This window comes from Cupressus sempervirens, chromosome 10 (genome assembly GCF_028749045.1).
Source record: "Cupressus sempervirens isolate cs-2001-9-10 chromosome 10, ASM2874904v1, whole genome shotgun sequence".
NCBI lineage: Eukaryota > Viridiplantae > Streptophyta > Pinopsida > Cupressales > Cupressaceae > Cupressus > Cupressus sempervirens.
The window spans coordinates 829856601-829880681 of NC_143127.1; the positions used below are offsets into that span (position 1 = coordinate 829856601).

The 24081-nt window shown below is 33.4% G+C and overlaps 2 pseudogenes; one reads left to right on the top strand and one right to left on the bottom strand.

Annotated features, from left to right (window-relative positions):
- The first annotated feature begins 4628 nt into the window (after positions 1-4628).
- On the top strand, positions 4629-21189 carry LOC149536526 (G-type lectin S-receptor-like serine/threonine-protein kinase At1g34300 pseudogene; annotated as a pseudogene).
- Positions 21190-21547: 358 nt separating this feature from the next.
- Positions 21548-22180, bottom strand: LOC149536527 (secreted RxLR effector protein 161 pseudogene; annotated as a pseudogene).
- Positions 22181-24081: the final 1901 nt, after the last annotated feature.

Genomic DNA, 24081 nt, shown 5'->3' on the forward strand with positions numbered 1-24081 from the left:
GGAGTTGCATTTGTAACTCCCATTTCTATGAATGCCACATTCATAATAGGTGTGTGCAAAGTGTCACAATCCTCTTAAGGAGGATAAACTAAATAAAGAAATAAACAAGAGTTGTCCTTACATGTGGAATAAAGGACAAACAATGACATGTCCTCCACATGTGTACAAGTGGACAAACTACATGTAGGGACCTTTGGAATATCCCAATTAAAATATATATATCCAAGGAAAGATTAACCTTTCTAACATGGTCATTAGGTGGCTTATAAAAAAAACTTGATATGAAATCTTTTATAGTCTGAGGAAGTATATTTATACCACGTTTTTGCAACATTTCTTTATTGTGCATGGTACCACATATAGATTGAAATACATCATAATGGTAACGAAATTGAACATGAATTTTAGAGCGACATGTGATTCTTTCCTTGTTAATCCTTTCATACCATGGTTTACACTTTTTAAACTATATTTGACTATCGGTAATAATTAACACCTTACCATCTACAAATTTTCTAAATAATTTAATTTGAGTCATGTCCAAAAGGTGTTTAGGATGTGTATCATGTATTTTTGAGCCAACTCTCAACTTAGGAACATCTCTTGAATTAGGTGATACTCTTGTATTATCATGCTAAAAAATTTCAACCAAAATTTTGACTTTACAAGTAAGTTTCATATTAGTTCTCAGGAGTCTACCGTTAGAAGTCAAAAAACTATTTTTTGGATCATATTCAAAGTTAACCCTTCTCTTTACAACTCTTTCTAAACTCTTACAATTCACATTAAGATATCCATTTATGTTGCTTCAATCTTTTTTTAGTACTTGATTTGTTAACTAAAGCCATTATTATTGCTCGTCATGTTGCATTCTTATCTTTAGAGTGTCTTCCTTTTCTCATAACATCAAAGGCACTAACAATAGTGGATACAACCTATTTTAAAGAATCATTTTTTATTCTTGGATATTGCATACATTCCTAGCCTTTTTATTACTTTTTTCATTTTAAAATTTTTAATTAGTTGAAACATCAACTCAAATTGAAACCCAAATTTCTTATTAGAAAAAATATCTATATAATCTATTAGCATGTGTCCTAATTTGTCTCCACAAAACCAATCTATGAAGATTATCTAGAAAATCATTAGAAAAATGAAAATTATGTCGATTCAATTCAGTATCATTTAGACATGTTTGTTCAATACTTGGTGTTTCTAATGTCTACATTAATACCATTGTTATTTTCAATTGGCATTTCATTTTTAATGTTATTTGGAAATTGATCTCATTTTCATTTTTTCTTGACATTTCTTTTGGGGCATTCATTCCTATTGGAGTTTGTTATGCATGATCATTTGGTAAAATATTCTCATAAATAAAATATAAATCATTTAAATCGTAACCTACTTCTAAAATATCTTTTTTTTCATTATGAGAAAAAACTCAAGGATTTGGAGACACACCTGTATTGAATTTTTTATTAGAATATGTAGTTGAATCTCATTGTATAGGGTTCTCTTTGTTCAACCTCTTCATCCATCATGGTATCCTCAATGTCTTTCTCCTTTGAAACATTGCTCAACTCTCTAGTTCTTTGTCTTCTTTCTCATTGATGATGTGCTTCATTCTCTTTGTTTGTTGCATTCTCCTAATTTGTTAGAACTTTTATTTTCTTCTTTCTTTGTTGTTTTGATCCCATCTTTGGACCAGTTTTGAATTCAAATCAATAGCTTGCAAATTGTAGAAGATTACAACAAAATAGAATAATTATGATAGAAATTTTCTATTGCAGTTTGAAACTATCATTTAATCATTGCAATCATTGAAATTTTCTTTGTGGGGCATCTTTTGGGGCCCAATGGATACATGAGAATCAAGTACCTAATTTCTAAACAATTGGGTAGCCAATTTAACAATTGGATACCTAATTTTGCTGATGGCTAAATACAAATTGAGAACTCAATTCTGGTGCCGTAGGTTGGAATTTACCATGGGCAGGATTTCCCATTAGGGTTTTTTCTTGGGGAAAGGCATGGCATAGGCTTCGTGGGATCAATCCTATTCCTTTATGAAGAAAATTTTGACTAAGGAATTTAATCAACAATTTCAGGGATTGCCATAATTTTTATAGTCATTCCCATTGATTTTTTTGTTAAAATGAAAACCCATTATAGGTCTCATTTGTTCTGATTTCAAAAATGTAAATTTTATATTGTTATGAGTTCATTTTTTATTTTATTTTTTATTTATTAATCAAAACTATCTCTTAAACATAAAATAGTGAGATTCACTAAAACTTTTATAATTTTTTTAGTTTTTCATATTTTTAAAAATAATTTACATGTCATTAATCTTCACACAATTCTTTTGAAGTTAAAAATAAATATAAAAATATTAAATTTTGTTTAAATTATGGCGTTTGAGAGGTTTTAGAAATGCCTTAATCATTAATTAAAAATTAATAAAGAAATATTCATTAAAAAATTCAAGAAAAATATTCTCATCAATCTTTGGTGTGTAAGGCAACTTCATTTAAAAGGATTTAAAAAAATCATTTAGTTGTGTCAAATTATGGTGTCCATACATGAGCATGTTATGGTCCTAAAACATGCATTTTTAAAAAGTGGTTTTTAAAGATCCATACCAAAAAAAAATCTATCATATGGGTATACAAATAGATTACATATTCAAAAAGGATATTCTAGGCACTACAATTCTTATTTCTAAATTTCTTTATATTAAATCGGTAAATGCCTCAAATTTTGGCATCAATTGACAATATATTTCAAAAACAAGAAAAACACTTCCACTTTTTGGCCAAAAGTGAGACCCAACTTCTTGCACTAACCCAAGTAAATAAACTAGAAATAAAATATCTTTTAAGTAAATCATCTAAAATTGCTAATTTTTATTGTAAAAAATAACATATCATTTTAGTAGTTAAGAATTTGTGATGAAAACATTTTATAACAATGTTGACAAAGATATATATTTTTAAATATTTCAGATAGATTTTGGTAAAAAATGTATACTAATTTTGAAAAAAATTATATAGAAAAAATAACATAAGTGATTTTAAACATAGTAAAGAAAGTTACAGGGAATTTTTATATAGAACACTCCTTATGCACAACAAAAGAATGGGAAGAAGAAGGTGAATGACAATAATTAAAAAATAATGTAGGATACCCTCTCTTCTGGAGAACAACAAAAGAAGATGAAAAAGAACAAAAATAAATAAATAAAGAGAAGAAAAGGAAATGGAATATGAAGAAAAGATAGTATATGAAGAAGAAGAGAAAAATGAGTAGGAAAAAGAAGGGGAAGAAGAAGATGATGAAGAAGTAGGATAATAAACTAGAGACAAAGATGAAAGAGAACATAAATAAATAAAGAAACAAAAGAAGAAGAAATAAAACATGAAGAAAAGGTAGTACATGAAGAAGAAGAGAAAAATGAGCAAAAAAAAGAAGCAAGGAGAAGGAGGAGGAGGAGCAGCAGGTGAAAGAGAGTAATGAGAAGAACAAGAATAGGAAGAACAAGAAGGAGAAGGTCAAGAGGAAGAAGGATAAGGGAAAGGTGAAGTGGACAAAGAAAAAAAAAGGGAAGAAGAGAAGAAGAAGAAGAAGAAAAAGAAGAAAAAATTGAAACAAGAAGTGCAACTAAATGAAAAGGATAGAATGGAGGAGGAGGAGAAGAAAGAAAGGGAATGGACAAGATAAAGAATAAAAGATGAAACAAGAAAGGTGAAAAAGGAACAAGGAGTAGAAATGAATGAGAAGGAAAATGTGAATGAAAAGGAAGAGGAGAAATACAATTGATTTTCTCTCCCTTCAATTTCTTAACAAATAAAATAAGATATATTTTGATATCAGCCAAACTATTGCACCTCGTGTTGCTAGTATTGATAAGATTGAGCAAGCAAGAGTGGCGGATGATTGAAACACAAGCTTTTAGTGGGTTGTTTTCCCCTGCTTCCTAAAACTAAACTTCCATAATTTACAACATTTTATGTTGCTTTGACCCTGGAAAAATCAGCTGACAAATCTTCGTTCAAGTCGGTGGAGGATGCGTTGGTATCCCCTTTTACACTGTATTGTGTTTTGCATTGATAATAGAATAATTATTTATTAAGTCAACCCCGGAGAGATGAAGATGGGGATCAATTATTTGTAGTTAATCCTAGTAGTATAAAGAGGAGTATCAGAGAAGTGATCGTCGCCCGCAACTGCACACCAAATAATCTGTTACTCACCACAAAGTATCATACTATGGGAATCCCTTTACTATGTATTATTTTTAGAGGGCGTAGTGAAGGTAGGGGGAAGTCTCAAGCCCTCTGCTTCAGCCCAACATCAATCTTGGCAGTCCCAGGGAAAGAATTTATGTTAAGTATTTCACACAATCGGAGGTAGGGAACTCTATATTGTGGGGATTAGCTATTCTAACATCAGTGATTACACTCTCGTATGGACTCAATGGTAGAATTCAAGTGGGAGAAGGAGGCTCCTTCACTTTACTGAATGATGGCAATCTGGTTCTAAGAAATTGCACAGTTTATAAGGGTGAATTGCCAAATGAAACCATGGTTGTAGTAAAGCGATTAGAGGGGGCAAAGCAATTTCACATGGAGGTAGCGACTATTAGCAGCACCTATCACTTGAATATGGTTAGGCTCATTGGATTTTGCTCAGAAGGCCGCCATAGGCTGCTCGTTTATGAATTTATGAACAACTCTGAAAAACTCTTCTCTAGATACATTCCTTTTTAACTCTTCAGAGCAAGCCAAGGCACTAGATTGGCACACCCGGTTCAACATAGCCATTGGAACTGCAAAGGGTGTTACCTACCTCAACGAGGAAGCGCATGGATTGTAGTGTTCATTGTGATATTAAACCAAAGAATATACTCTTGGATGAAAAATTTAATGCCAAGGTCTCTGATTTTAGGCTTTTCAAACTCATACATGGTAGAGGTGATCATCGGAAGTTGTCATTGACTAGTGTTCGAGGAACAAGAGGATATTTGACTCCAGAATTGCTTACCAATTTACCCATTACATCCAACTCTGATGTCTACATCTATGACACGGTTCTACTGGAGATTGTAAGGGGAAGAAGGGACTTTGATATAGTAGCATCCGAAAGGAAAAGGTTCTCAATATGGGCATTTGAGGAATATGAATGGGGAAATATTATTAATATCATTAATGAAAAGCTTGGTACAAATTCAAATATTGATCAGATTCAGAGAGAAATTGAAATCAGGAGCTATCTATGGGGAAAGTTGTTCAAATGCTAAAAGGGGTTTTGCCCATGGAAAAACCCCTCCCTCCTAAACATTTAGACAGTCTTCAAAACCATTCCAGCAGCCACACTACCTCAAAAGTTACAAGCTCTTATCATAAGAAGACCCCTTTCTCTATAAATGGTGTCGTCCTAGTAAAAAAATCTTTATATTTGGCAGAGACACTTTCTGGTGGTGGGTAGTATAACTCTGAGCCACAGTGTTCAATGACAGGATAGGATTGTGCATGTATATTGCGAGAACTCGAGACCCTCTTTTCAGCCCTTTAAAACAAGATTGGCTAGGATATGTATTAGTTGATTTCTACATTTGAATTTATAGAGTAAAAATACTTATTTACTAAATTTATAAAGTTTATGCTGATAATTCAGAGGTAAAACAATCATTCTGAGGATTTGGGTGTATTGAGGGAAAATTAGATATTATAGAAGCTTTCATTTTTCCCATTGATCGTGTAATTAGACTTTCCTGCATGATTAAAATCTTTCCAATTAAAAAATTTGCAAATGAATGCCAAAAAGTAATCAAATTGCATAGTATGGACATGGCACTATACTTGAGATCTATACTTCCGAGCCATATTGTTATTCCCTCTCTCTATATAGGCAGGGTACTAATGGTTTCATTACATTAGACACTTTGTTAATTTGTGCAACCTAAAAAATATATTAAGTTCTAAAGTTCAACAAACTTTTTATTTTTAAATTAATTTATATTAATTTATTCCTTTTTTCTAATTGGTCCCTTGCTCAAAAAATACAATATTTTCTAACAACTTTATCATGCATTAATGAATTCATTAATTACAACTTTATCTTTTCCATATTTGTTACAAGTTCATTAGATTTTTAAAAAAGTAATGTTTTTATGTTCCACAAAAAAAAAATGTCTAATCAATATTAATTATCACTATTTTTAGTTTTCAAAATAATTTTTTTAAATGTTAATATATTTTAAATTATTTTAAAAATTAGTTTTATATAAATCAATAATCATTGTAAATTATTAAATTTGATTTTTTATTAAAATATACTATTGCTATTAAGAGTTGTATTGTTGGGTCTGATGATCTTGATGGATGGAGTCTCTGAGAAGCGTTGGTTGTCGGCTGGGCTAGGGTTTTTCCCCTAGCCTGTTCTTGGTGTTTGATCTTTACTATTTTTCTATTCTGTTTGGATTGTTAGCTACTGGACATAATTTGTGTTGGTGTTTTTGGAGATCTTCTGCAGTCAATTTTGGATTGGGGGTTTTATTGTTTGCATGGCAGGGCCTGGGATTTCTTCTTCGTTGGTGAGAACAGATGGTTCTTCTCCAACTATGCATGCAATGCGATCTGACTCGTTTTATTCAGGGGAGAGCTCCAAGCTGAAAAAAGTTAATGGTTGTCTTCCGCGTAGCCATGATCACCCTGTTCTAGTTATTCCTCCAATGGCTGTAATGGAGGACATTGATTATTGGACCAAGCATGCTTTGATATGCAAATTTCTTGGAATCCAGATTTCCCTATCCGCTCTTGAGGCATGGATCCGTCGCTCTTGGCAAGTGGAAGGCAATATGGAGATTATGTTGGCAGGGAATAGTTATTTTTTTGTTGTATTATCTTGCATGTCTGATCGTGATCGTGTTTTTGAAGGAGGCCCTTATTTCTACAACAATGTGGGGTTATTTGTCAAACCTTGGCATTCAGGTTTTAATTCTGCTGAGGATCTCCCTTCAACAGTGCCAGTTTGGGTTTGCTTGCCTCGTCTTCCCTTGGAATTTTGGCGTGAAGACATCCTTTGACAAATTGCTGCTTTGTTGGGGAAGCCAGCTGCAATCGCACATCAAACGCCCGATAAAAAGGTTATTTCTTTTGCTAGAATTTGTGTTGAAATTAATTTGATTAACCCATTACCAGATTCTTTGGAAATTTGTCTGGGGGATTCTTCTTGGGTGCAGCAGTTAGATTATGAATCCCTCCCTTTTCGTTGCCGGATTTGTCATGAGTATGGTCATTTACTGCGGCAGTGCCCCCGTAACTCGAGTTTCAAAGGAGTGGATCGGTCTACATCTGGAAATGCTGGCGGTTTGGCAGATACTACAGGGAAAGGACAATCTCAAATGGTTAATACTACCAAGGGGATGAATCCACAAGATGCTACAGGTAAGGGTAAGGCTCCAATGCAGGATAAGGATGGATTTACCCCTGTTCGTCCTCAAGCTAAGGGACGTGGTCAAAAGAGGCCTTTGAAAAAAAGATTATCTGATTCAGGTTTTAACTGTTTTGAGGTGCTAGATAGTATGGTTCTAGAGGAGGGTATTCCTCCTCCTATCTCTTCTGATCCAGCTTGCCCAGATGAGAGATCTGTTCCTAATGATGCTTGTGGGGCATCTCAAGTTGTAGTATATCAGAATTGTGAGGTTCTTGTAGCTCCTGTGACAACGGCTCTGGTGACTCCTACAGTGTTGGAAGATGATGATGTTGTTTTGGCTAACTTGGTTAAGGATGTGCTACCATCAGGTAAGGGCAAGGGATCTCCTCTCCCCTTGGGGTTGCTGCCTCGACCCTTTAAGCAGGCTTCTTCTTCTCCCCCTCTAAGGAGTGGGCGCAAAACAGACCAAGAGAAGATTAAACTCACAGGAGATATATTGATTGAGTCTGGTTCAGTGAAACCTTTGGATTCTCATTTTCCCAAATCTACCCAATGATGATTATTCTCTCATGGAATGTAAGGGGGTTGAATAGCATCCCTAGACAAAAGGCTATTCATAACCTGGTGGTTGATCATAGTCCTGATGTTTTTTGTATCCAAGAGACTAAGCTCTCTGTGGAGTCTATGGTCCAACATGCCTCTAGTATTTGGTCTCATGGCCAATGCCAGTGTGTTGGGGCAACAGGCAGTGCTGGTGGTTTAGCTATATTTTGGGATCCTCAAAAAATTTCTCCTCTTGGCTGGATGTCTTCTCGCTCAGCTCTCTCTATGGTAACTTCTGCTCTAGACTCAGGAGAGGTAATCATGGTTACTAATGTGTATGCACCTGTTGATCTTGTGGGAAAGGAGGAACTTTGGGAACATATTCAATATGTTAGAAATTGTCATCCTTATCATCCTTGGGTGTTAGCAGGGGACTTCAATTCAGTTTTAAGTCTGGAAGAGAAGCATGGTGGTTTGGCTAGATTAGGGCCTTCTTCTGCTCTTCTTCGGCAACACATATCTCTTTTGCATCTCTCTGATGTTAAGCCTTCTAATGGCCTCTATACCTGGAATAATCGCAGGACTGGTGCTACTGCTATCTCAGAACGCCTGGATAGATTTCTTGTTTCTTGCTTCTGGCTTAGTGGCACCCTTACTATCTCTTTAAAAATCCTTGATTGGAGGGGTTCAGATCATTGGCCAATCCAATTTTCCACTATAGGGGCTTATGTTCCGAAGCATCCTCCTTTTAAGTTCCAGTTGATGTGGCTTCGTGACTCCTCTCTTCATGATTTTGTTTTTTGTTGGTGGAAAGATGGTGCCCCTGCATATGGTACTGCAATGTTCTCATTTTCTAAAAGGCTTCAATATGTTAAAAGGCAGCTCAAGATATGGAATAGGGAATGCTTTGCGAATCTTCACTTTATGAAGAGGCTTGCTCAAGAAAATCTTGATGTCATCACAAGGGAGATTAGAGATCGAGGTTTCTCGGAGGATCTTGGCCAGGCTAAATCCCTTGCTTCTAGAGCTCTAGAAGAATGGGAACTTCGAGAGGAAATTTTTTGGAAGCAAAAGGCTCGAGTTGATTGGCTCTAGGAAGGTGATCGAAACACTGCCTTTTTCCATAAAATAGTGCAATCTCGCTGGAATCAGAGCACTATCTCTTCTTTGGTTAATTCTCAAGGTATCCAACTGAATTCCTTGCCAGCTTTGTTCCAGGAGGCTATTTCGTACTTCTCTACCCTCTTCTCTGAGGACTCTCCTCCTGTTGATAATGAAGAAAATATTATTTTGTCCTATATTCCTTCCCTTATCACTCAGAAAATGAATGATTATCTCATGCGTCCTATCTCTTTGGAAGAGCTGGAGGCGGTGATCTTTGGCATGCCTAAGGGGAAGGCTCCTGGTCCTGATGGTTTTCCAATTGAATTCTTTCAGGAATTTTGGGAGATCATTAATCATGATTTGTTGGAGGTGGTTAAAGAATCCTATGCTAGCAAGCAGATGCTTCGAGCTTTGAACTCTACATTCTTGACTCTTATTCCTAAGAGAGAGGGTGCTAATCAATTGGAGTTTTTTAGACCAATTTCCTTATGTAATGTGGTATACAAAGTTATTACTAAGCTGATTGTTGAGAGACTGAAAAGGTGGCTTCCCATTATTATCTCAGAAGAACAAGGTGGTTTTGTTGCTGGAAGACAAATTTTGGATGGGGTGGTTATTGCTACTGAGGCTATTCACTCTATGGCTACTTCAAGGGAGAGAGCCATGTTTGTTAAGCTGGATATGGCTAAGGCCTACGATAGAGTTAAATGGAGCTTCCTAAGGAGTATTCTTCTTTCTTTTGGATTTAGCTCTGATTGGGTGAGTTGGATTATGAGTTGCGTTACTTCTGCCTCTTTTTCTATTCTTATTAATGGTCAACCTTCACAACTATTTGGTGCTTCTAGAGGCCTCCGCCAGGGTGACCCTCTCTCCCCATATCTATTCATCATCATGGCTGAAGGCTTGGGCAGATTCATTAAGCATCAGGTGTCCCAGAATTCTATTCAAGGCTGGCGGTGGGGTAATGGCTTACCTTCTCTTTCCCATCTTCAATTTGTTGATGATTCTGCTCTTGTCGGTCTTGCTAAGATCAAGGAAGCTGAAGCCTTTCGACATGCTTTGGACGTTTATTTGGCAGCTTCAGGCCAGAAAGTTAATGAGCACAAATCTTTCATTTACTTTTTTAACACTCCTGATTCTATTCAGCACAGGATTGTTGGTATCCTACGGTTTCAGATAGGTTCACTTCCTCTGACTTATCTTGGCATTCCTATTGCTGTTTCCAGGCAGCCACGTCTCTTTTGGCAAAATTTGATTACCAAGCTTCAAGATAAGGTAAATCATTGGACTCATAGATGGCTTTCTATTGCTGCCCGGGTTACTCTTCTTCAAGCTATTATCCAAGCTCTTCCTACTTATAGAAGCATGGTTCATGCTGCACCTATTTACTTTCTCAAGGAGTTTGATGCTCTTTCTCGACAATTCCTTTGGAGTGGTAATTTGCGTAGTACTAAATGTAGCTTGGTTAATTGGGCAACTGTTTGTAGGCCTAAAAAGGAGGGTGGTCTTGGTCTTCGTTCTGCTCTATTGAGTAGACAAGCTTTGGCTGCTAAACTTTATTGGCGATGGTGCTCTGGACAGCATCAACTTTGGGCTCGTATTATCACTCATAAATATTTTCATGGTGTTGATCCTTGCTCTGTTTCTGCACTTCCTCTTGAAGGTCGTGGCTCAATGGTTTGGCATACTTTGAAGACACGTGCGATGTTGGTGAAGAGGGGTCTGTTCTGGATATGTAAAGGAGGTTCTCAGGCTTTGTTTTGGTCTGATGCTTGGGATGGATTCCCTTCCATTTTATCCATATACCCTCATCTTCAGCCTCTTTGTGACTCTTTTCTTGCCGCTGGATGGGATAAAGTCGCTCATTACAAGACTCCTTATCAATTGGGACCTGTTGTTGGTTATAGATGGAAGCATTCCTCTGATTGGCCTCCTGGAGGTACAGACATGGATCGTCAGGAGCTTTCTCAAATTCTGGCCTCTAGAGAGTGTTCCTCTTTGCTTGGTCCAGATGTATTGGCTTGGGGCGGTACCTTGTCTGGTAAATATCATGTCTCTGCTGGGTATCAGGAGATAACTAGACAATTATTTGGGGATGCTGAGGTCCCTTGGTGGAAGCAAGTCTGGAATAAAGTTTCTTGGTCCAAGTGCAATTTTTTCATGTGGCTAGTGGCTCACAACCGTTGTCTTACCTGGGATAATCTTTGTAAACGTGGATTTCAGGGCCCCTCTTATTGTGTTTTGTGTGGTAATGGAGAGGAGTCTGTCTCCCATCTGTTCTTCCATTGGTCCTATTCTACTCAGATATGGCACCTTTGGTGGAGTGCTTGGGGTTGCTCTTATCGGCATGCTTCCTCTTTGCCTGAGTTCTGGGCTCGCTTGGGTAGTGCTCCCTCCAAGTCTTTCATGCTTTGGCATATCTGGTTGGAGAGGAATCGTCGCATTTTCCAAGATGTTCAGCTTGGTGTTTTGCATCTTTGGTGGAAAATATCACATTCTCTCCAGGAAACTATTCTTGTGAAGTGTGAGCTTGATGGGGGTATGGATCCGGTTGATCTTGCTATCTGTAATCGCCTCAATTTTCATCTGTAGGATGGGGTTGCGGCTCATAGGTTTCCTTCTATGTCCAGGCAGCTTCACCATCAGAGGAAGGGTCGGGTTAACTGGGATGGGCACTAGACTCCTCCTCCCTGTGGAGTTCTAAAAATTAACACTGATGGTTCTTCTCGTGGGAATCCTAGTCCAACTGGTATTGGCGGAGTGGCTCGTTGTAGTTCTAGGAATGTTAAATTTTTCTTCTCAATTCATAAGGGTGATTATACTAATAATCTCATGGAAGCTCAGGCTATTTTATATGCTGTGGAACAGTGTTGCTTGTGGGGATGGAGTAAGATTATTTGTGAGTCTGATTCCCAGGTGGTGGTGAACATGCTTTCTTCGCAAGAGCTTGAGGATGTTAGTTGGCAGCTGGCCACTGTTGTTAAGCAGATTCTTTTCTTCTCTTCCTCTTTTCAGTTCATTAGGTTCAAGTATATTCCGCGAGAATGGAATAGACCTACTGATTGTTTAGCCAAATGGGCTTCTAGTCATGATCCGGGTTGGAATGTTAGGGATAGGGGGCAACTGTCCTTTGAGATGGTGCAAGAATTTGATGATCTTGTTGCTCAGGATCGAGCTCCTTGTTGAGCTCTCCTTGTTGTATTCCTTTCTGTCTTAATAAAATTTTACCCCTCTTTTTGCAAAGAGTTGTATTGCTTTATATATATAGACTTTAGTATATATTAATAAAAAAAAAAGTTTAAAAAAATTAATTTCTAAATTTAACTTATGTAATAAAATTCTAAAATTTTAAATTTCTTTAAAAATTTATTAATTTAAATCTTGTGATTTTACAAAGCATTACATTAAGTTCTATATTTTTTTAAAAAAAATTAAAAATTTAATTTTTAAATTTAACTAATGTAATAAAATTTGAAAAATCTTAAATTTCTTGGTTAAAAATCTATGAATTTAAATCTCGTGATTTTACAATGCATTACATTAAGTTCGATATTTTTAGACAATGGTTAGTCGCCATATTATTCTAAAAAACTAAAATTTAAAATATTAATTAAAAATCTAAATTAAATTTGTTAAAATTTATAACTTCTTTTTTCAAAAACATTATGTCTTTGACTATTACATCGATATGATCTAAAGATTAAATGATTTTTTATTCTATTATTAAAATATGAATCATTAACTAGAAAGGAAGGGACTCAAACTCTTCCAAAGCTCTTGTTAACAATAGGAAAGGATTGGATAGCAATTTATGAGGCCTTGGGATTCTCTTTGTAACCATTTGTAAGAAGACTGGCTATAGGATATCTTCTTTTGAATAGATAAAGTGGGATTATTTTCTAATTTATAGTGTGGGTAGTGGTTTTCAAGAGTCAAAGCATTCTAATTAACTTAAAACCAAAGCATTCTAATTAACTTGCAGGATGCCTTGTGTAATGTCAATCACAATCACTATTCACTATGCTCAAGATTTGAAAAAATTCTAAGCTGCATACTTGCCCTCGAGTACTTTTTTTTTCTGAAGCACACAAAAGCTGTTTAAATTTTCTTTAGGAAATAGAGGGAATATAAAGGCCTTGAAGTTTGGATCTAAATAACTTATTATTGTTCTTTTCATAGAATTGCGCTCAAAGCATTGCATTCTCTATCAATAACCATTACCTTCATTCATTCTCTATAATAACCCTTGCCTTCTTTCCTTTTTTTTTCTAGGTGAAGAATTTTGATTGTATTGATTATTGTGAAAACTATCCTGTATACTTTCTTTGAAAACTATCAATTCTTAATATTGTTGCACTCATTAAATTGATCAATTGCAGCAAGAAGCACTTTCTATTAACTTATTTGAGAACTCAATTTGAAGGGTTTGAGGTCACATAATCTCTTATATAATGTTTGCAAAAGAATATCATCATTCCATATCTATCATCAACTATATTTGTTGTTCTTTTTATTAGAACATTATGTAGGAATTATTAAATTTCAATGTGTTGATTACCGGTATTCATTAATTCAAAGGATGGGCGTCTATAGCCCTATCTCCTCCCACCCAGCTCTAGGTCAACTAATCAGATTGGGGTGGGATGCCCCTATTTTAAAATTTAATTATCACTTCTAATGAAGATATCAAGAGAATATCTAGAATAACAAAATCAAGGTTTTCAATGTTGAATTATTCAAGTTGGTAGACAAGACCACATTTTGAAATTTTATATTCGATTAAGGAGATATGCAAAAATATTGTTTCAAAGTTGATTGAAATCAATTCTATCATCACATAGATAATCATGTCGAACTCTAGAATGACATTTTTTGAGCCATTTAATAGAAAAATGAGTTTTCATTTATTTATCATAACTCACCATATCTAATAATATCATTAATTAATTAATATTTTATCGTAATATTTGACTTAGACTTCTAGAACTATTTGTTAGAGGACATGCTTTAGGATATTAGTAGACATATATTTAAGATAATATTACTAAGTAGAGATAATCCTCAAGATATATTTTGTAGAAATGTTTTTTTTTTTATCATATTCTTTGTGGCTTTAGTCTTGTAGAATTGACAATATATTTTGATATGGATCAAAATAAGTTTCATACTTCAATATCATATATAAATCCTATAACTTCTCAAACTCACACATAGACCAAGAAATTTGATGTTTTAAAGATGTCAATTAAAGGTGATATTATATTTAAAAGTGATATTATATGAATGACATTATATGACTATTTTTTAAATTCAATATTCTATGTTATTATTTTTATTGATAGACAACAATACAATATATTTTATATATGTTTTGTTACATCAATCATAATTCAAACTGATATTTGAATAAGAATCCATAAACCTTCTCATGTCTCTTTATCTTTGCACGTTTTCTTGTTTAACATATAATTGAATGGTTGTGTAATAAAAAAAATAATAGATTTTAAAAAGAGAAGACTTTTAATTTCCAGTTATAAAATTAATTTCTATATGATTATCTAATTCTAATAAAAAGGGATGAATCATAATTTTAAAAAACTTAATATATTTATAATAAAATAAACTAAATATGTGTGACCCAAATAATCAATAGAAGCCAGATTCAAGTAGAGCCATTGATTTATGGCGTTGTACAATTTGATCGTTATTCTATAAATACAATTTAAAGATGCATATCCATAAACGTAATAGTGATTCCAATACAAGGTGATCTCCATAGACAGAAACGTGACACTTAATATTGTATGCGACGCGAAACCCCAACTAAAGCCGAATAATTCTGGCATGAAACATTTGGAAAACGCATATATTACGCCATGCCAGTTGATTTTTTTAGCGTACACACCGCCATGTCTAACAAATTATGAATGTTCTCACTGGCCTGCAGATTATTTTCGTTTTAATACTTACAAAACTGATATGGTTGAAAGTACAGACACACATTTTTCAGTGTCAGACTTGGAAATTAAGTTCCAAACCAAGTCAGACGAGCTTCCCTTTCGAAGAACACCATAACTGAGAGCTACAGATAGATCTGGCAGAAGAATCAAGAAATTTAACCAATGAAAATGGGCTCTGTGCCGTTGTAAAATTTATCATGAGCGGATATCTACAACTTAATAGTGTTAAAAATTATTGAAATCATTCATCCGGGTGCTATAGCATTATTTGAGGTTGTTTACGGACGTAATAATTCTTTTCAGCGGGATTTTTAGTTTAAGAAACTCTTGCAATCATCAAGAATAATTTTGTCAATTATTTCAATCAATCATAATAATCAAGAATTAAAAGTTTTAAATTTTTTTTTCAATTATTTTAATGAATCATAATTATGAATTAAAAGTTATAGAATTTTTTTTAATAGTTTAATATAATTCTTTATTTTGACGATTGTTAAAATTTTCATTTATCTATGTTTTTATTGACCAACATGAAAAAAATAAATCATTATCTTAAAATCTTCTATAACATGTTTAATCTTATATTAATTGCTTAAGTCTCCATCATAGTGTGCATAATACATGAAAAAGTGGAAATATATATTCTTAAATCTTATAATAAGATTTTGACGTGACACTATTTTGAACAAATTTTTTTTTTTTAAATTTAATATAAAATTGATGATAATTTATAGTCTTTTCATCATTTTAAATGTTTCTTTCATCTCATTTAAAAACAAGAGCTCTTGTGAGCCAAGTCCCTGCCTTTTGGGTTAATAGTAGGGTTGTAGTTGTCAACATGTAGTTTTTTTGTAAAAATTTAATTGTAATTGACAATTTTATAATCAATTTATTTATAAAATTGATAATGATTTGCTAAGGAAACATGAAAAATTGAATTTAAAAAATTACATTTATAAGTTAAATAATGAAGATTACATCATATGTACATTTTAGTTTTAATATTTACAATTTCATTTTAGAATATAAATATAAAATAAATTGTAAAAACATTCTATTTTTTATAAGTCTAGAATGATTAATGTGTAAAATTAAAAAATTAAATAGATATAAATTACACATTTACATTTAAAATCATATTTATTTAATTAAATAAATTGTATGCATACTCATTAGTTTTTACTTTAAAAAAATAATATAATATAAAATTTGTGGTAATGAATTAATAAGGTAGATGAACAAATAGCTAAAGTATTCTCCCCCTCGCCTAATCTAAAGGAAGTGGACAAAACATCATTAAAACAGAGAAAAAGTAAATTCCTTTTTTCAATTGGCTAATGACTATTTTCTATCTCCAACAAAAATACAACTATTTTCTAATGACTTTATCATGGATTAATGAGATCATTAAATACAACTTTATCTTTTCCATATTTGTGACAAGTTCATTATTAATTACAACTTTATATTTTTCACATTTGTCACATGTTCATTAGATGTTCAAAAAAGTAATGTTTTTATCTTCCTCAACAAAAATAATGTCTAATCAATATTAATTATCACAATTTTTAGTTTTGAAAACATATTTAAAAATGTTAATGTATTTTAAATTATTTTAAATTTTAGTTTTATATAAATCAATAATGATTGTAAATTATTAAATTAAATTTTTTATTTTAATATGTTATTGCTATTAGCTTCTTTATTTATATTAATTTAAAAAAATTAAAAAAATTAATTTCTAAATTTAAAATATGTAATAAAATTTTTAAAATCTTAAATTTCTTGGTTAAAAATCTATTAATTCAAATCTCATGATTTTACAATGCATTACATTAAGTTCTATATTTTTAGACAATAGCTAGTTGCCACATTATTCTATAAAACTGAAATTAAAAATATTAATTAAAAATCTAAATTAAATTTGTTAAAATTTATAACTTCTCCTTATTTGTACGTCTTTAAACATTGTATGTCTTTGACTATCACATCCATATGATCTAAAGATTAAATGATTTTTTATTCCATTATTAAAATATGAATCATTAACCAAAGAGAGGGATTAAGCTCTTATTCTTTAATAATTTTTATTTTGCTTAGGAATGGTAATATAAAATAATAATAAACATTACCCTACTTATATCAAAACTAGAGTAATCTATGAACAAGAGCTCTAATGGAGCTTGATTCCCTGCCTTTTGTCAGAAATGAAAGGTAGACGTATGTCGTTGTTAAGTATTTGGGACAACAATTTCAGTGGTAAGATCTCAACTAATGGTGCAAGAAGTTTTCCCCAATTTGATGATTAGTAATACATGTTTCCTACTTTATATTTTAACAGTTTTCATATTTGTCAATAATTGTATAGATGTACTATCCTAAATCTCACATCCTATTTAAAATTAATGTTTAGTGTTATTATAATAGTTTTATTTTTAAAGTCTTATTTAAATGTTTTTTTAAAATTTATGTTAACATAATATTTATATAAAATAAAATTAATGTTTAGTGTTATTAAAATAGTTTTATTTTTAAAGTCTTATTTAAATGTTATTTTTAAAAATTTATGTTAATATAATATTTACATAAAATATTGCACATTATAATTGATTAGCAAACTAAAAAGGACTGTACGTGGCACTTTTTTAAAATTGTCATTAAACTTTCATAATTTTTCATATGCACATTGATAGTTGGAAATTTTTTGAGTTCGTTCTACAAATTGTTAGAGCATTTCAGAGAGGGATATACATGTAAAATTAAAGAATATAAGAAGATTTAGGAAAAAAAAATTAAAAATTGTTCATGATTTAAAATATAAAAATATTTAGACTAAATAATGTCACAATTTGTATAGAGCTAATATTGAAAAAAACTCGAATATGATGAGGCAAAACAAAAAAAAAGTAATTTAAACTAATTTAGTTTGATTGGTAAAATATAATTTTTTAGTTTGATTGATAAGTTATAATTTTTTAGAATTATAATGTAACAAATAATTAATATCCATTTTTAAAAAAGAATATTTAATGTATCATTTTAAAAATAAAATAAATTCATCAATATTCTTCAATCAATAAAATAAAATTGAGGAATTGAATTTATTTAATCACTGTTTTACATAATCCAATTGCTATTATAATAAAAATGATAAGGATCATTCAGCATAAAACTGGATAAGGATGAGTTAATGTCCATCACCAACTCCATTGACAAGAGTTAATGTCTGTGCATTTGCATTGATTCCAAAGTGGTTCGGGATGAGGACAACGAGTTGTAGCGTAGAATAGGCAATCTATGGGGCGGGCTTTCTGCTCACGCTATTTTTCATACTAGAAGTTTCGGGTGCTTGAGCTTCCATCTTTTATTTTGGCAGTCTAGACAATGAAATATTATATAGTTTTATTGTTTTTTTAATCTTTCTTGACCCATACTCTTCCTCCACTCTTTGCATTAGTGGCCCATTTTCATGGTCCACATTAAATGCGTTTCTTAAAGATGGAGTATGGTTAAGTTTGGTACCGGTATAAAAAATGAATATGACGGGGTCTTAATGCTTCCTGCATTTCAGTGAGAAAACAGACCTTCGTGGATTGAGAAGCATAGAATGGAAATCAATGTAATCAGGATATAACTGAATGTAAGGAGTGGGTATTCCAAAAAGAGACCATTTTTTCTCATATTTGAAGCTCACCTCCTCTTGATAAAAAGTGGGGATTCTAGAAATAGAGGTCAAATTTGTTAAATCTTGGGAAAGAAAATAAACTCAGAAAATCTGAGTTTTGTAAAATGGGTATTAGCATTTCTTCGCAATCCAATGAATCCCAAGCCACTGCAAATCTAATGGATAGAAGCATCGGGCAATTTTCTGAAGCCCTTAAATGTGGGGAGATTTTGTAGGAACTTCCAGGCCACTTCAGATGGCCTTTGCATAGGAAGGAAGATTTTTGATGTTCTTGAAGAAGATGAGCTGCTGCAATTTGGGCAACTCTATAAATTCTTCTTCCAACGAATAAATTATGCTTTATAAGGCCAGCTGTGCACTTAAACAGAAGAAAAACTAGCTGGAGCCAAAAGGTGCAGCCTTTGATTGAATCTGAAGGAGGAATTGTGCAGGGTTGAGAAGAATTTTCTCATGTCGTACGAGGCATCTATTTGAGCGACACTTCAAATTGGAAAGCATCTATTGTGAAGCGTATAACCAGAGTTTTAAATGGGTTTGTGAATTCCATTGAGGTGAATGGATTTGCTATTGATGAAATCTTGAAAAGATTGTGCTGCTAGATGTTTGGAAGTTTCAAGAATGAAGCTGGGGAAGCTGGGTGCTGGAAGTTTTGAGAAACTTTGACTTTATTTTTTTGTTATTTTCTGAGTTGGAAAAATAGTTAAAACAGTAGTTTGAGTTCATTGAGATCGACCTTGAAGACCCAGACTGTTTACAGAGCTCTGAATGACTCTTGGTTGCTTTGGGGTAACTTCTTTGGTCACCCTCCAAATTGACGCCAAGTTTCGTTGCGCGGTGTTCTGGTGAATGCTCAGCTCACGGCTGTTCTGCCAACAACAGCCGATGTTCTTTGGGGAAGACTATTTTTTTCTTTCCTCCATTGTAAGTGCAGTGAGAAGAGTCTGCACTTTCGGCTGGATTTGTGGGTGGTTGCTGATAGTCTTCAGGGGACCACATTTGTGTTCCCTCTGCACAGGTTACAATCTTTCAGGATCGTCATCTTCTGTTGCTCCCTTGTTGCTCAGAGCACAAAATCTATGGCAGAGTTGATAAATTCTTTGCAAAATGTAGAGCAAAATTCATGGCAGACATTCAAATTTGTCTTAAATCAAATCATAGTAAATTGAAGGCCACAAAAATAATAGAATTGCAAAGAAACTTCTAGAATGAATGTACGTGTATTTTTTTTTTTTTTTTAAAGTCTGAAAAATACTTTTAACCCCTAGCAAAAATAATAACAATCAATAAGAATTAAGAAATTAGTAGCATAAAAATATTTTAAAAATAAATCATTTTGACCTTTAGTTGTTTGATATTTAGTTTTAAAAAAATTAATTGTTGACCTGCACTGAAAACATTAGTACACTGCCTTATGCAAGGCAGGGACTAACAAGTTTGATATTATTAATTAATAAAACTTACTTTTTGTGCGAATTAGGCACGAGGCATTACGAAATCCATTCTCAATCAAAAGAATGGACAATATTACAAGATGCATTAGGAAAAAATAGACCTGAGAAACATCTACACTCAGGTCGCTCATTCTTAGGAGAATAAGAGGGTTCTAGATCTAGGAGAAATTATCAAAAGTTAGAAGGGAAAGAAGAATAAAAAGTTCTAGTTGGTCTGCCATATTTTTACTGTAAAGAAGATAAAGAACGGACCTAATCTGGTACATGTTCCAATAGGATAAGAGGAAAAGAGGGAGGGTTATTCTGTGATAGAGCTACTGTGCATCATTTGGATCAATTAGGACTCGAACCTAAAACCCATTCATTAGTGCTGGCGTGCTCTACTAACTGCTCTTCTTGGCCTACCCACTTTGTGTTTCATTATTGTACACATTGCAGTACACCATGCCGGATGCAAAGAAAGTTGTACATAGTGCGGTGCTGTCATCACTGCAATTCACACTTGGACTATTTTTGATAATGAAGATGACGCCGCTTTGGGTGGTCATTCATTACAGCATTGCCTACTTGCTCGATTGTTGCCATTTCGCTTTCACAGATTACAAATAGCTCAGGATTCAAAGGCTGAGTCTTCAAAAGGGTGATCTCTCACACCACCATGGTAGGAGATGTGTCTAAAGTGAAAAAGCAGAATGATCCGAACAAGCCTAGAAATCTTGCAGAGATGATTGCAGAATCTAAGCTTGGAAGGTCAGTCTCAGTGAACTACCTTGGTTAAAGATTTGTAGTGGGGCGAACGGCAGGAGAGAAGATGCAAGTGAAGATTATATTGAAGCCAAAGGATGGAGGGAGCATTTCAATGAAGGAGGGGCCAGCATACTACATCACAGATAAAATGTGGGAAACTGTGCTCTGCACTGAAAATGAAGCTGCAATGATGGTGTTTGTGAGAAACAATAAAGAAAATATGGGAGGAAGTGGTAACAGGGGATATCATGGAGTTTGAAGAAGTGTTGGATGCAGTGATATTGGAGAACCGTGCTCTTGTTTGTTTGGATCATGATTACTTTCTGCCTGTAACAGGCCCAAAGAAAATGAAATGAAATGTACGCACACACGAGCAAATTTTATTATAAAAAAAAAAGAATATATACAACCTAAAACTTGTTTGGGCGGTTGAGAAAACTATATTAATCATTACATAATCAAACTGCCAAACTACTTCTTATACTAAACATATCCCGAATGATTATTTAGCATTCCCCCCTTAATCTGAAGGGATATGCATCATGCCAAGAAGCATTCGAAATTGTTCAAATTTAACACATCCTAGTGCTTTAGTAAAAATATCAGCAATTTGTTCTTTAGTGGAACAATGTTTCAGCTGTATAGGTTTTTGCCTCAACATGATGTCGAATCAAGTGATATTTGGTGTTGATATGCTTGGTTCGATCATGAAATTTAGGGTTCTTTGCCAATTGTATTGCATAATTATTATCAACAAATAAGGTTGTTGAAGCTGTTTGTGCCTCTTGCAAGTCATTAAGAATTTTACTCAGCGACACAATTTCCTTTGTAGCTTGAGCTGCTGCTACATATTTTGCTTCAGTTGTAGAGTCAACAAGAATTGTTTGTTTCTTTGATCTCCAAGTAATAGCTGCTGATCCTAGGATCATCAAATAAACAGAAGTAGATAACCCATGCTCTTTGTCACCATCAAAGTTTGAATCAGCATAGCCAGTAAGATGGAAGTTTGAAACTCTTGAATATTTTATGCTAAGAGTTTGAGTTCCCTTTAAATATTTCAAAACCTGTTGGGCTGCAATCCAATGCCCCTCACATGGTCTATGCATAAATCTAGACAAAATTCCTACTGCAAATGTAATGTCAGGGTGAGTAGTGGTGAGATAAATCAAACTTCCAACAAGTTGCCTGTAATTGGTTGGATCTGCAAAACTATTTCTTTCATGGGATGAAAGCTTCATATTTTGCTCCATTGGAGTGGAAACAAAATTACAATCTTTCATGCCAAATCTGTATAATAACTCTCCAATATATTTTTTCTAAGAAATAAAAATGAACTTAGGATTTTGAATCACTTCAATACGTAGGTAATAATGAAGTAATCCCAAGTCATTCATATCAAAACATTTTTTCAACTCTCTCTTAATGGATTCTATATAACCATCATTATTGCCTATGATGAGAAGATCATCAACATATACAACTAGATACACAATTGATCTACCAATTTTCTTGACAAAGAGAGTTGCATCATCAAGACTAAAATGCTTGTAGTCTAATTTTAGGAGGTGCTCAGTCAATTTTTCATACCAAGAATGTGGTGCTTGCTTTAAACCATACAAAGATTTTACCAATTTATATACCTTTTGTTCCTAGCCTTTGGTAACAAAACCTTGAGGTTGCAACATATAGACATCTTCCTTCAAATCCCCATTTAAAAAGGTTGTTTTAACATCCATATGATGTATATGCCATCCTTTTTGTGTTGCCAAAGAAAACAATGCCCAAATAGTTACCCACTTGGTTGTAGGAGCAAAAGTTTCACTGTAGTCAACACCTTCTCTCTGAGCATATCCTTTTGCTACAAGTCTTGCTTTATGTTTATCAAGTGAACCATCAGCTTTATATTTGTTCTTATATACCCACCTGCAACCAATAGGTTTGGCACCAATTGGAGGATCCGCTAACCTCCAAGTTCCATTTTTTATGAGAGCATCATACTCCCTTTGCATTGCACTTCTCCATGCATCACTTGTTGCTTCTTGAAATGAAGAAGGTTCATCAACAATAGAAAAAATTAATTCAAAATCTTCATACCTCTAAGGAATTTTCTTGGTCCGCAGTGATCTACGGATTGATTACTTTAATGTTTAATCAACCTCCAAAGCCTTTGAATTAGATTCTTCACAAGCTAGTTCACATTCTTGTGCAATAGGTTCAGATGGTTCACATTCTTGTGCAACAGGTTCTTCACAAAAGATTCCTAATATTTTGGAATTGTTATCTTCTCTGTCACAAACTATTTTAGATTCTAAATTTTTTTGAGAACTGTTGTCTTCTCTTTCAACAGGTTCTTCATTCTTTGTAACTTCCAAAGATTGACCTAGAAAGGGAATCCCCCCTTCAAGAGTTGGAAGTTCATTATCCCATTCATGATAGAATTTTTTTGATTGAAATCTATCAAGATGAGAAAGTTGTTTTTCAACACTGTGTGCATCTTTGTCAAATTCAAGAAATATAGTATCTCTAGAAAGAACAAATTTTTTATTCTCCTCATCATATAGACGGTAAGCTTTAGAAGTAGTAGAATATCCCAAAAAAATGCACTTTCTACTCCTAGCTTCCAATTTATTTCTCAAGTGAGCAGGAATTAAAGCATAACATGTGCAACCAAAAACCCTAAAATGCTTAACTCTTGGAAGATGGCCATACCACATTTCATAGGGGGTTTTACTTTGCAGTGCAACAAAAGGACTTCTATTCTTTATGTAGATAGCATAGAGAACTGCTTCTCCCCAAAACATTAATTTAACATTTTTGAAAAACATCATAGATCTTACCATATTCAAGAGTGTTTGATTCATACATTTTGCTACACCATTCTACTATGGGTTATATGGAACAGTTTTCTAATGGTTAATACCATTTTCTTGCAAATAATTTTCAAAATCTTTAGAAGTGTACTCACCACCATTATCACTTCTTAGGGTTCCAATATTGAGTTGACTCTCATTTTTAATCCACAAATGGAAATTTTTGAAAGTATCAAAAGCTTGAGATTTCTCTTTTAATAAATAAATCCAACACATCCTAGTATAGTCATCAATAAAAGTCATTATGTATTTATTTCCATTTGTTGATGGAAAGGGCATAG